The sequence below is a fragment of the Nannobrachium achirus genome (genome assembly GCF_963921795.1).
Source record: "Nannobrachium achirus genome assembly, chromosome: 15".
NCBI classification, from domain to species: domain Eukaryota; kingdom Metazoa; phylum Chordata; class Actinopteri; order Myctophiformes; family Myctophidae; genus Nannobrachium; species Nannobrachium achirus.
The window spans coordinates 18509665-18524147 of NC_137822.1; the positions used below are offsets into that span (position 1 = coordinate 18509665).

Genomic DNA, 14483 nt, shown 5'->3' on the forward strand with positions numbered 1-14483 from the left:
ATTTTCCAATAGAGGCAATGTATCGTCGTTGTCGGGTAGAAACCTTGTATGTCCAAAACCGTTTGTTTTGTATTTATCATTTAAAAAATGATTTAAACTAGTGAAAACAGCCGATCTATAAGCACACAACGCCTCGCACCGCGAGGCGTTGTGTGCTTGTAGATCTGCTGTTTTCACTACTTTTGTGCAACAGCCTTGTATGGTAAAGCAGGGCTTTACTTTGCGAAAATATTTACAAATGTGAAACTTGGATATACGAGGTTTCTGCCCAACAGTGATGGTATATAGTATACCCTTATAACCACTTTCAACCTGGCATCACTATTTTGGGCTTGTCGTTATATACTTTACTTTTTTTACATTTCTTAAATATTGCTTTGGAATTTTTATTTGGCATTAGTAAATAAATAAAAAACATACGGTTTCTAACGATTTCTAAAGTTATAGAGGCAATTTTTGTACATATATGAATACAAAAGGTGTGCCTTGATAATTTGGCAGACTTATATTCATTGACATCTCAGAGATTTTGCCCTTTGGTGTGCCTTGGGCACAAAAGATTGAAAACCTCCAATCTAAACCAGTGTGATCTCATCTCACCCATCATCTAGTGGTTATACCCACACCCTAGCCTCGGAAACCCAGGCTTATTTTGGCGATCGGAAGACAAATCCAAGCACTTGGAATAGTAGGCATTACATTTTATTTGACTCGGTTCCAGAGATAAATATTGTGAAATTAGCAGACCTACAAGCTCACAACGCATTGCACTGCGATGACTGAGCTGATCTGATCCCCAATTTGGAACGGCAAATCTAGGAAATAATTACATGTTATACATGTATGTATGTTTTTAGATCTATGAATGGTTTCGCTCCCACATTATTGACAAGCAGATCCCTTTTTACATCATCAGATAAAGTACTACTCATCTAGAATGATGCCTTCAGTCATTATGCTCCTACTCTATGGAATTCTGTACCACTTGAATAAAGGTTTTCCATAACAGTGTCTTCTTTTAAAAGCAGACTGAAAACAAACAAGCTAGCTAGATTCAAAGTGTGTGGCCATCTTATCCTTTTGTTTGATTATTTTCTTATCCTTAAAAAAAAAAAAAAAAAAAAGATGGGGTGGGGAGGTTCGGATCACCTCTGTTACATTGGTGCCGTGACCCAGATCAGGGCTTCCCCGTAGGAGGAGGTCAAAAGGGGGTGAGTGTGGCGGAGAGAGTCGCAGCCCCAGCCTGAAGCCTCAAAAGTCTAGTATCTGCCCTCATTCCATATATATATATATATATATATATATATATATATATATATATATATATATATATATATATATATATATATATAATATATCTCCCCACTAGAAGAATATTTAGTGCATCTACTCTGCTGGTAGAGCAGGATGAGCTACTACAGCAGTGTCAGTTCTATTTGGCTCCATGCCAGGGGCGAAGCTTTCCTCTGTCACCTCAATTAGCACCCTGTAAGCTCTGTCTGCAGGGAGGGAATGTCAAAACATGCAAGTGACAACTGCAAACAAGGTCCACATGATCCACATGATTCTCTACAGCTACTTGTATCTTATATTCAGATTGGCATCTATATTAGAATTGGCATGTGGGTGGATAGGCATCACGAAAGATTTCACAATATAAACGACTAGGTTTGACTAGTGAATGTCACAAACATCTGGATTTGTTTGGCCAAGTTTCACGGGCTCTCAACTGTCCTCGATGCCGGCATTAACATGAATGAGTTCCTTAATGTTTTCCACTACCCATATTATACTATTGGTGTGCATTAGGCCACAACCCTCCATTTTTTACTGTCTGGGACCCCAGTCTACACTTTAAAATACTCAGTGTTCATTTGAACTTCAAGAGTATACTGGTAGTTGGCTCCATTTGTACTGTACACTCTCAGGTCCATTTGTACACTCTCAGGGTTACTGAACCGTAAGGGTTAATTTGGTTCCTAACTATCAATCATTTACTTTAGCTGGGGACCCCTGGAACCCCTTGAAGGAACCCTGGGGGTCCCACATTGAAAACCAGTGCTTTAAACAAAGGGAGCAAATTACTTGGACCACTTCACCCATTTTAAGTTAATATTGGTCCTCAGTCTCCTCACAATTCTCATTATGGACGCTCAGGTGGCACAGTGCCCACCGTCAAACTGCCTAGGGGTTTGAAATACACCACAGTGCTTTGTCAAGCACTTATACAAACACAATTGGCCCGTGAGGAAAGGGAAGCTGGGAGGGGAGGACAATATTTGTCATTCTACTCTTTGGCTGGGGCAGGGAGTGTTGGGTGGGAAGATAGGGCCGGAGGCACTGCATCCTCCCGGTTGGGGCTCCTCACAGTAAGGTACAACAACAGTGACACCACAGAAATTTGGGTGTGGAGGTATTAATTGGTTTAATGGTTGGGTACAGTTCATGGTCCTGGTGCTCACTTTTAGAGCTCTGCATGTCAAAGATATTCACCTGAATATCTACAGTAACTTGAACCATATGTGCCCAGCAGGACCCTGAGGTCAGCTGACCAGGGTCTATTGGTCATTCCTCGTATCAAGTTAATCACCGAAGGTGACAGAGCCTTTCAGCCTGTTGCGCCTAGACTCTGGAATGCCCTTCCTTGTGGCCTGAGAGCTGCAGCGTCTGTGGATATTTTAAAGAATCAGCTAAAAACACTACTGTTTCAACATGCTTTTGGGGAATGTTATTTACTCCTCCACCTGGTGTGAAATGTGTCTGCTGCTTTTTTTTTTGTTTTGTTTTTTAGATGCATTGTACAGTCTGTGTTTTTACTTTGTTTCTTATCATTTGAATGTTGTTTGCTGTCTTTTCTGTTGTATGTAAAGCACTTTGTGAGCTCTCTCTCTCTGTGAAATGTGCTAAACAAATAAATCTACTTACTTACTTACTTACGACTACAGCATCCTAATTCCTAATTTTCCAGGAAGAGAAAGTCTGTAGTTTCTATTAGCTTGGTTGGCACATTTCTGAACTGTCCATAGCATGTGCAAATGTAATTTTCTTTTGTACATAGGCTATAGTGTTTGTATTTGTTGATGACTGTATTATTGTGTTAATTTCTGTATTCCCCTGTTGATTAATTAGGACCGCAATGGAATGTTATTCTTTTAGCTTTAATGTCTTACTCTATTACGTACTGTTTACATAACTGACCAATACAATATTAAATTCAGCAAAAGACATTTTAATATCAAGTATTACCATTAATACCATTATTGTGGCATACTTTATAAAATGTGAAAATCCCATTACTTGGCACAGAAACATCATTACTTTAATTAAATTGAATAATTGTAAAAAGTGTAGTACATTTTGAAAGTAACTTTTCCAAAACTGGTCACTAACCATTACCACATAATAAAAGTAGAACCTCTGTTGGGTTTTGGTCCCAAAGAGACTAGTAAACATCTCATTTGGCTCCCATGTTAAAACTGGTCCACAAATGAGGCGGGGACCCTGTGGAACTTCCTCAAGGACCCCTGGGGGTCCCTGGACCCCACTTTGAGAACCAACGAGCTAGGCAATCGTTTGTTGTCTCCTGATTTTATTTACTTGCACTCCCTGCTATTAAGAGTGTTTACTCTTTCTAGAGGACTAAATTACACATGAACACATGAAGACTACACCAAACAAACCCTGTTATCAAGAATCCCCCCTCCTGTGCTCTTTTGCTCTCTCCCTCTCCCTCTCTCCCTCTCTCTCTCTTTCTCTCTCTCTGGCATCAAGAGAAATGCCATTCACACAATCAAGTATGTGAGGCTAAGTATGTTATTAGCTGGCAGACTGTTCAAGACCACCCGACAGACGTGGGGAAGTAATATTTTCAGTAAAACAAAATATGATCAACCTGCCTCATTCCTCATAATCGTATTTAAAAATGCATAAACTTGTTCTTTAAATAGATGTACACCATTTAACATCAACAATATCTTGATTGACAATAGATTGTCTGAGCAGTGACGTGCAACTATACTAGTTTTGGTTACCATACAAATTTGGACTTAATTGGGCACAGATCTCTCATTCAATTCTCTCATTTTAAAAAGTGGCTGTGCTATTTCATAATGAGTGCCTGACATATACCCTGCTATTCTCCTGACTCTGTATCACATTTCATAACAATCTCAGATTTCTTAATCCATTTTAAAATACAAAACTGTATCATGTCAGTCCTACAGTTAGTGACTTCTCTTTGAACTGGTGCTTGTGTTACAATCGGTGCTGTGTGACAAAGCTTTATGACTGGCAATTTTTAAAAAACAATAATATAGGCTTGGCAGTCAACTTATCAAAACACTGGAAAATTGAAGACTAAATCACATTAGTCTACATTGCTTCAGCCAGCATTATTTATTCTGTGTTATTAAATCATTACAGCCTGAAATGTGCATACATCACTGTTTAGGACAGTGATAATGTTTCCACCTAAAGGTGATAACCTTATCACCTAAAAGTGGAGTATGCATGGGACTAAAAGTAAGGGGAATTTATATGATTAGTCTAAATTAAACCATTAACTTGAAACCAAAACAAAAGCAAGCATGCATTTCAGGGGCGCTGGAACTCCCAAATCCCAAGGGGAGCTGAGCCTGGAGGAGTGCATGCGTGCGGCCTTTGGCGGCACGCCGAAAATTCACGTTTTTTATCTGGTCTTGGGTTATTTTTATTACGGTTTTGGGTGCTTATTCCCCGCACAACGGTGTAACAAGGAGCTATATAGTTACTAGTTATTTTAGCACACAGTGCAACACACAGCACGCATGCACACACAGTCACTCACGCACACACTACAAAATCGGGTATTATTTTTGTAACAGTTTTCTACTGTTTTTTATTCCCCATATACAACAGTGTTAGTTTGCAACAATGAGCCTATAGACAGTTTCTAGTTCTCAAATAAATAGACTTTGGTGTGCCCTCAAAGCAGGATTTAAATTTGACTTCCCTTCTGACCGGAAGTGGCAAGGTGACCATGTGATTAGGTCACCATGTGATAATCAAATACCTTTTTTCAACATATTTTATTCCCCAAAGTCAAATACATTATTGTTTTAATATAGCTCTGTGTGTGTGTGTGTATATAGGCTTATTTTTTTTTCACCACCAGGGGAGCTGCAGCTCCCTCAGCACCCCACTTCCAGCGCCCCTGATGCATTTTCAAAGTAGACTAGTGCAATCTCTTTTCAGTTCTGAGTTTTATGTTCAGTCTATAGGCTTCATGAGCAGAAAGGCTTATTTTCAAATTGAACCAAGTTAGTCAATAAAATGTCACAGACATTACGTGGATCATATGGTTGTTGTTACTGCAGTAGAGTGAACTTTCATTTTGTGTAAGAAATAATATCAAAATTATTCAATTTCTTTTTTTAAGCAAAGCTACAAAGCTCACAAAATCTCAATGTTACTTTAATACTCATTGAGAGCTTAGATCAGCTATTTTTGAATGGTTAACTGATTTGAATCCACTGTTCTCAAGCACTGAACTGTTCAAAGTTACAGCTATAATTGAGTTCAAGTGGTAAAGCATATGCAAAATAAATAAATAAATAAATCCAATCATAACCTATATAGCCTACCATATAAAAATACTATTACTACGTTGTTTTAATATGGTGATGATTTTGAAGACTATTATAACTATCTTATTACTAACTACTTTTACCATAGGCCTATTACCACCAATCATCATCATCATCATCACCTGGACTATTTTACCTTATCTCATGACTGCAGAGATTAATTCTAATGACAAACTACCTGCAGCAGTGATCTATAGCCTAATAGTCGAGACGTGATGATGACATTACCTCCCTCACTGACTGACTGCAGTTCATTAATGGACAGCATCACGATTAAGACATTGCATTGTCATCAGTGGTCCAGTGAGCACGGGGGACGGGACGAACTGGGAAGTGCCACTGCTGTAGTGTCACTGACTGAGCTGAGTTCAGAGAATAAAGCTCATTTACGAGCTACAATGTGCCCATGGGATGTACTGAACATGCGGTGCAGGAAATAGAACGCTCGTCTGAGTAGTAGCTGGTACATCTAACGTCTGAAAATAGCCGATCTATAAGCTATAGCAACGCGTTGTGAGCTTGTATAGAGATCTGTATCAATCTGTAGCCCATAAATCAGTGCATAAATCCCATCACATTGGCAGGTAACAGACAACCGCAATGACATTAGCGGTGCAAAATGACAATACAACATCAATGAACGTTCAGATGAACATGCATTGCCATCATCATGATTCCATGGTCATTTCACTACATGGCGAGGGCTACAATGAATAATAATAATAGTTTAACGGACGCAGGGGCATAATATGATATTGCCTCCTTATACCTCATTGGTGCATTGCCTACCAAAGTTACCAACGCAAAACTATAGCATCGTCTCGACATTATAACATTATTGAGTCAAAATGGGAATATGGTATTACCTTCATTGCAATTCCCGGGTGAGGAATTTGCCGAGTAACAATATCAGAGCGACCATTGCAAGGGCACGGACGGACAGGGAGATCTCAAACCATTACCTATTCCCTCTCTCCAGCTCCCAGTGTATGTGGATTGGAATAAACATAACGTAATGGACGGGAAAGAACTGACCAATGGCAGGGAAACGCAGTGGTGCTTCGTCGCGCGTCGGTGTGGCGCGCCGAGAACAGCGGATCTGCAAGCTCACGGAGGGTCGCGCCGGCGACGCGCCGTGAGCTTGCAGATCCGCTGTTCCCGGCCGTTCTCGGGCGCGCAACACCACATCGCGCGACGGAGCATAAATGTAGAGGCTTTAATTGACGGTTATCTTTAGCAGCCAATCGTCTTTCGGATAGCAGTGTAGTGGGCGTTCCAGGCCGTCCCCGTGCGTAAACACGCGTGTCTTATTTGTTATAGTAGAGATGTTGTACGATGGTGTCGCTCGCCGAAAATAGCCGACCGAAATATGTTTCATTAAAGTATTTTTTTTAATGTTCTTTCTTTTAGTAACAATGTAACTGCTATATATTTATTTCCCATGATATTGCAATTAATGTGACAAACTCAATCATTCAGCCACTGTAAAGAAATAACAGCAGGAGTAAATTAGATGTTATTGCCGTTTCCTCAATTTGAGTCCATTGGGGCCTAAAATAGCATTCTGTCAGTGTGTGTGTGTGTGTGTGTGTGTGTGTGTGTGTGTGTGTGTGTGTGTGTGTGTGTGTGTGTGTGTGTGTGTGTGTGTGTGTGCGGGAAAAAAGGAAAAGCCTGCAGTCTGCAGTAGGGAGATTACAGGCGCTTACAGTGCTTTCATTACATCATCAATACCTACTGTAGGCCCCCAGGGGGCACTAGATTGCCACACGGTTGTGTTCATCTGCACCGTGCGTGCACTGTCTGGCAGACTCTGGGAGTTGTAGGCTACAGCTACACCACTATTTCCCAAACAGTGGATCCATTTGAGGGTCACGGACCAATCTGTATAGTGTCACGACTCAAGTAAAAATCCCATTCTATTTTCACACACACACACACACACACACACACACACACACACACACACACACACACACACACACACACACACACACACACACACACACACACACACACACACACACACACACACACACACACACACACACACACACACACACACACACACAGGCTAGTGGCTACACTATTTACACAAAATTACTCCAATCTGTTTATTGTCACTGATGATAAATAACCTTTATGCATGAGATGAGTAAGTACTGTAGATGATAATGGTCAATGTCATTGTGGTATGACATTCTTCCAGTGTCCCCTTTATGGCATAAAAGGGACACAGGCAGACTAAGAGATAAAGAGATCTCCATCTCCAAAGAGTATCCTACAGTATAAAAGGAAGGGTAAGTGGTTTTCTTTCGTTAAAATGAGTGTTAAATAGTTCTACATTGATATAAAGAGTGTTTGGTCAGTAACAGGAGTCTCAATGTCTCTCCAGCTCTTTATTAAACAGAAATGGCATTTTCAGGGATACAAATTTGTATCCAATCAGGACAGAGAACTCAGGACATACAGATTAAACAAGTGAAATTGTAAGTGATGACACAAAGGAAATGAGCAGATAAAATTGGAACTGGAGCGCTATAAAAAAGAAGCTGATAAATGGGTGCTCTCTCCTGATTGGCTGACGTGTTGTCACCTACTGTACTTGAAGCAAATCTGTTTATTAAAGAGCCGGAGAGGCAGACCCCTGTTACTGAACAAACACTATAGCAATGATTATTATTATCATGATATAGCGCACAAAGTGACTCCAATCTGTTTATTGTCACTGATGATAAATAACCTTTATGCCTGAGATGAGTAAGTACTGTAGATGATAATGGTCAATGTCATTGTGGTATGACATTCCTCCAGTGTCCCCTTTATGGCATAAAAGGGACACAGGCAGACTAAGAGATACAGAGATCTCCATCTCCAAAGAGTATCCTACCTACAGTATAAAAGGACCACAATGGAAACAAGCCCTCAGGGATTCTTGTTATCCTTTCAGCATTATTGTGTAATAACTTGTGAAGTCTCCATCGCGGGGCGCCACCGATCAGGTGAGAGATACTGTCACAAAACTAGTATAGAGGGTATGTGCATGCATAAAGTGAATGGCAAATCGAGTGTCAAAGTGAGTTTAAAGTAATTTAATGTTGTTTAATGCAATCAGATAGGACTTTTCTGTTTGGATGTATGGGCTGTCAAGGCCAGAAAGTAGTTTTCTACCACTCAGTAGACGTTCCCGCATAACTTCCGGGTATGATAATGTTACGTGATGATTCTTGCCATCACTGTGTATAGTCTATACACAGTGATGGCAGGAATCAGCACCATGGAGAGCGCCAGTCCCTGGGCAGTGATTGAAGGGAGGTACTGTATGTCCCTAGCCTAGGTTAATACTTAATCAGCACCTGGCCGCCAGGCGTACCCTACCTATAATAATAACTACTAATATTTGGAAATATTTACTTTATAATAAAGTCAATGGGGCTGCAATTGCGCTGAAACTTTGCTCAAATCTGGAGACCTATGTCATAGAGTCTATGACATATGACTCCAAATGTGGGCTATGACAGATAACTGACATCATTAATGTCACAAGCTGACCACATTTAAGTCAGAGATCCACATTTAAGCCACACCGTGTCTATGTTGGCCATGAGTGTGTGTCTATCGGAAGAGCACTATGACTTAAAGAGCAGAGCCTGATGTGATGATATCACTTCCATCAGGAGAGAGCTTTAGTTGTGAAGCGGGCGAGCCCATGTTTGTCTGGTAACATGAACACACAATATTAGCCAATGCTAATATCTTTCTTGTTTTGTACCAAAACTACTTAATATCAAAATTGTTAATTCAAAGTGATTTCTGAAATATTATTTTAGTTTCCCCATGACATGGTAAAAATTTGAAAAGTTGATAGGAATTCCAAGACAAATTATACATCAGGTTGCAGACATTTTCCCAGATCCATTTGGGAAAATCTCGATAGTCCGAGGTCCAAGTGGTTAGCATTTTGAGAAAATAGGAATTATTTTAATTCTGTTGTCTCCATTCTATCAAAACAGCTGATTACTGCCAAGATGCTTTCTACAAATGCATTTGTAGTACTTGTACAGGATGGATATGTCTCTATATGTTAAACTAAATAGTTACAGTATATCAATTACAGCTGAGGGATAATTAGTCATTCAAAGTGACTATCGCATCAAGTAGCAGTAGGTGATCTGGTGACATTTTATGAGAAACAGTTTTTAACAACTTTAGTTTTTCTTCTGTTCCTGCAAGGTACACTGCAGCTCTCTCAGGTTCTCCAATAGCAGCTCCGCCACATCCAGACGACCGTTGCGCTTGGCATCAAAGATGTAGGCTCTAATGTTATCAATCTGCTGCAGAAGCAGCTCCTCCTCGATCACATTGATGTCTTGCAGAACGTCCTCCTTGTCCGTTCCGTTGAAGGGGTTGCTTGGGACCCAGACCTCAGGGAAGGGGCTGCTGGCATCGCTTTTCTCCTCCTCAAAAGGACTGCCAGGCGTGGCGTCAGCCCATACCTCCTCCTCCTCTCCTCTGTCCTTTTCCTCAAAGGGATTGTACTCTCTACCATTGGTTGCCTGATGCTCCATCTCCTCCCTCTCCTGAGCAAAGTGCTTGATCTCATCCTGCTGCAAGCTCTCCTCCTCGTCCAGCTTCTCAAAGAGAGTAATGGCCAGGCTGGTTTGTTGCTGATCGCACTCGTCCTGTAGCTGTTGCAAGTTACTATCTAACATGACCACCTCGTTCATCCGAAGGGCCTCCTGAACCTTTTCTATCTGCAGCAGAGGGTCTTTCAACTCACTCTGCGTGTGGAAGGAGTCTGAGGAGGTTATGCGTGGGTCTGCAGGGGCCTGGGGAAGCTCTCTGTTGGTGTTGGCAGCATGGAGGTTCTTCTCAGACTCCTGTCTCCTCTTCTCTTGTTTCCTATTTTCTTTCAGATTCTCATACTTCTCCTTAGTGGGTAAAGACATCAAGCCAAACAGCTTCTCCTTGACAAACAGTGTAACAGAATAGCGTACCATTTTCTGCAGCTGGAGGGTCTTGGGATGTGATGGTGGGTCATCATTCACTCCGAGTGTTAGGATCCTCTTACTCAGTGAATCAATTAATTCATAGTATTTCAGTACTTCCATTCTCAGTTCTCCAGCAGTGTCCAGATTGTATGCCGTCTCTCCAGCATTGAGAGATTCGGCCATTCGGATGTACTCCAAAGCCCTCTCGTCAACTCTGTCCATACACAACCTCAGCCTCTCATAAAGTGTGACTATGTCAGCCATGTGGTCCTTTTCCAACTTCTGCTGTCTCTTCAGCAGGGTGTCCATACAGTGCTGACAGCAGCGAATCCTCTCATCATCCTTCTCCTCCAGCATGGAAGTGACACTGCTCAGGCTGCTGATGCTACTTCTCCTAGTGCCCATGTCACCGCCACTCCCTGTCAGGGACGCCTGGGATTGACCAGGGCTTCCGGGGGCACACAGGGACTCCGGTGTCCTACTAATTGTCTCATAAGCCAACAACAGGGGAACAAACTCCATGCACTTCCAGCACATGATGGATCCACAGAGACGGCAGTGGTGTCGTCTGCTAAGGATTCTGAACTTGTGCCCACAGTCAGGACAGAAAGGCACATCCGAGTCACTCACCCATGGCACTATAGATTTCTCTATTGCTCTGATTTTGACAGCATCTAAGTTGGTCCGGTCAATAGATATCAGCGTCTTCAGATTCATGATGAGCTTATTGGACTCTATAATGTTATGCTCAACCCGACCTGCTCTGTGTTTTTTGAAGAGGTCCAAATGATTTCTGGTGGCTCCCAGTTCCTGAGGTTCCCACATATGTGGGTCCACTCCACCACAGTAGTAGTTGTGGGTACCCAGCCTGTCATTGCCGTTCCACTTCAGTAATTTATCTTTGGCTTTCTTAGCCATCTGAACCAGACGTTTGAGCACATGGTGGTCCTCCCCTGAGTGCTCCTTTCCATAATGGTCCTGGAGCTGGTAGAATGACTGCAGGTCTTTCAGGCACAGCGGGCAGAGGAATCCCTCCTTTACCTCTGCATGCTCCTGCCTCTTCAAAGTGGGGTGGATAGCCGCAGGACATGACAAGGCTGGGCTGGTGTGCAAGACTGGAGAGGAAATATCTAAAATGGAGGGATCCATTTGCTGCACCCATTTCTGCACAGCAGTGGGTGTTGTGTTGTTGGCAGTTTTGATTACCTTGAGATCAAAATGACTTGCTACATCATTACAAACCTGGAGTTTATATGGGTATGACAATATAGGTGGGCAGATTGTGATGTATGTGATGATGTCACTTCACTTTGAAACAAAGGTAATTGTGTTCGTATAGACTCAACAAAGCCGGATGAACCGCAGTGGATTCAAAGAAAGAAAGAAAGAAAGAAAGGTGTTGATGTCTAGGTGTTTAGGGCTGGTGAGGTGTGTTCAACACTGCCATGGGGCTTCGTTCAGGAAGCATTGAAGAGGAGGACCAGGATGTTATATTTTATGGTCATGGTTTTATTCTACAACAACAGATACAAATATAAACATAAGTACAAGCAACAATATTACATTACATGAATATAAAACAATTAGGTGCCATAGGAAACATGAAGCACGCACAACAGCTACAGTATAAGGCAACATTATGGCAACAACTACAGGCCAGGGCAACATCATTATAGCAACAATAATACAAGGCAACATGATTATAGCAACCAAAACTCACGTCAGTAACGCATGACCAGGTTTCAGGACAGACAGGGCTCGCAAGGTGTTGTTCTGCTGCTGCTGACAACAGAAGTGAGGGCACAGGCAGTATTTATACACACCAATATGACACTTTTGTACAGCCTTTATTGATAGACTTTCAAGTGTAGATGAACAGGAAAGAGGGAGAGAGAGACGGGGAGAGAGACGTTCTGGTTACGTGGTGAACATGTACAGTACGTGTCCATATGCATGTACTGTATGTTTCCTTCTCTGTGCTTTGTGACCTTTTGCAGTATGTCAGCATGCATCGGTCCATCACCCCCCCCCCCCCTCCCTCCCCCCCCCGATGACTACGGGCCAGTCTCCCTAACATCACAGGTCATGAAGACCTTTGAGCGACTAGTTAAGCAACATGTCGTTGTCGCATGGAGACTGGAAACCTTGTATGTCCAAAACCATTCTGTTTTTATTATTTCTTAAAAGAGGCTATTCAAATAAAATAGCCTATCTAAAAGCTCACAATGCGTTGCTTGTAGATATGCCATTTTCACTACTTTTGTGTGACTCTTGTATGATGACGTATGGCATAAAAATGGAGTCAGTGTCAGTGTATATTTTGCTATGATAGACGCGAAGCCATTCTGATTATTAGGTATATGTAGGCGCTGTGATCGGTTTGCACTTGCGCAGTGTAGTCTACCTCTGACATGGGTTGCCACGCAGAACAGCAGAAATCCCCCAAACCAGGAGCCGTCCAGGTGAAATGTCTCAGATCAGGAGAATCCTGGAGAAAGGACACACGCACGCACGCACGCACGCGCGCACGCGCACACACGCACACACACACACACACACACACACACACACACACACACACACACACACACACACACACACACACACACACACACACACACGTCAAGGCTTAGATATCCTTAGTTTTTTACTTGTTTTGGGGGGGGCTAGCTTCAACCTAGTCTCGCGTAGCCAGACAACTATTCCACAATCTCTGAATGCTATATAGAGTCTGGAACAGCAGCTCCCTAACGGCGAGTAATGGAAACGAGCATTACCGTTCAAGAAAATATATTTTAAAATGTAATTTCTGCTAAGCAGCAAGCTAAACATGCTTATATGATTTTTATTTATATAATGATAAATGTGTGCGATGTGAGATGAAAACGGAAGTGACGAGGAGGCTTCACTTCCGCTTTATCTCGCACTCACCATTTCTATTCCGGTTTGCCAGACTGTATGCCAGGAGCATTTGACCAAATCGCGGAGGAAACAGTCTGGCCACGCGAGACTAGCTTCAACCAGTCTATGGCTTCAACAGCCCTGTATAAGGTTGGCCCAGTTACCTCTAATTTATGTTCTGTTTGGCTGGCATCTCCAGGCCATTTTGGTTCTTTGATTAATATATCCTTATCCTGCTATAAAATGAGTAAAGCTCTGTCCTCCTTCCTTTCTGTCTGCCCACATAGCCTGCTACTGTATATAGACTTGGTGCACCAAAATGTAGCCTATGTGTGTGACTTTTAAGATGCACTTATTATTACCAGTGTCCCAGGGTTGTCAATCAATGCATTTGGCTTGGCGCCATCGTGTGGTGGCCAACCCTCCTCCTCCTCTCAGGATGCTCCTGTGGTGGACTGTCCTCCTGCCACGTGGGATGGGATACATCCTGGACCTCAACTCAACTCAACTCAACTTTATTTATATAGCACATTTCACATGACAAGTCAACCAAAGTGCTGTACAAGTTAAAAACAAAGAGCGAACAGTGCAATAAAAACAAAACAATAGCATACAATGAAATAAGCACAAAAAAAGAAAAAGCATTATTACCAATAAAGGAAGTCAGGTGTCGCTAAAAGCCAGGGAGAAGAAATATGTTTTTAAGAGGGATTTAAAAATAGATATTGACTGGGCAGCTCGGATGTGAATAGGCAAGTTATTCCAGAGCCTAGGGGCAGCTGCTGCAAAGGCCCGGTCACCCCTAGTTGTTCTGTTTGTTGCTAACTCAGTCAACAGCAACTGGTCAGCGGACCTCAGGGCTCTGGCTGGGGAGTAGTCGGAAATGAGTTCTGCGAGTGATGGGGGTGCCGTCCCATTCCTAACTTTAACTAGACCAGGTCAACCTGGTTGTGCCAGACCCCCTGTCTGT

General features: G+C 42.2%; 1 pseudogene across 1 annotated transcript; it reads right to left on the reverse strand.

Annotated features, from left to right (window-relative positions):
* Positions 1–9829: 9829 nt before the first annotated feature.
* LOC308299664 (rabenosyn-5-like) lies at positions 9830–11702 on the reverse strand (annotated as a pseudogene). The gene has a single exon. The product of its transcript is annotated as a rabenosyn-5-like (transcript).
* Between the last annotated feature and the right edge of the window lie 2781 nt (positions 11703–14483).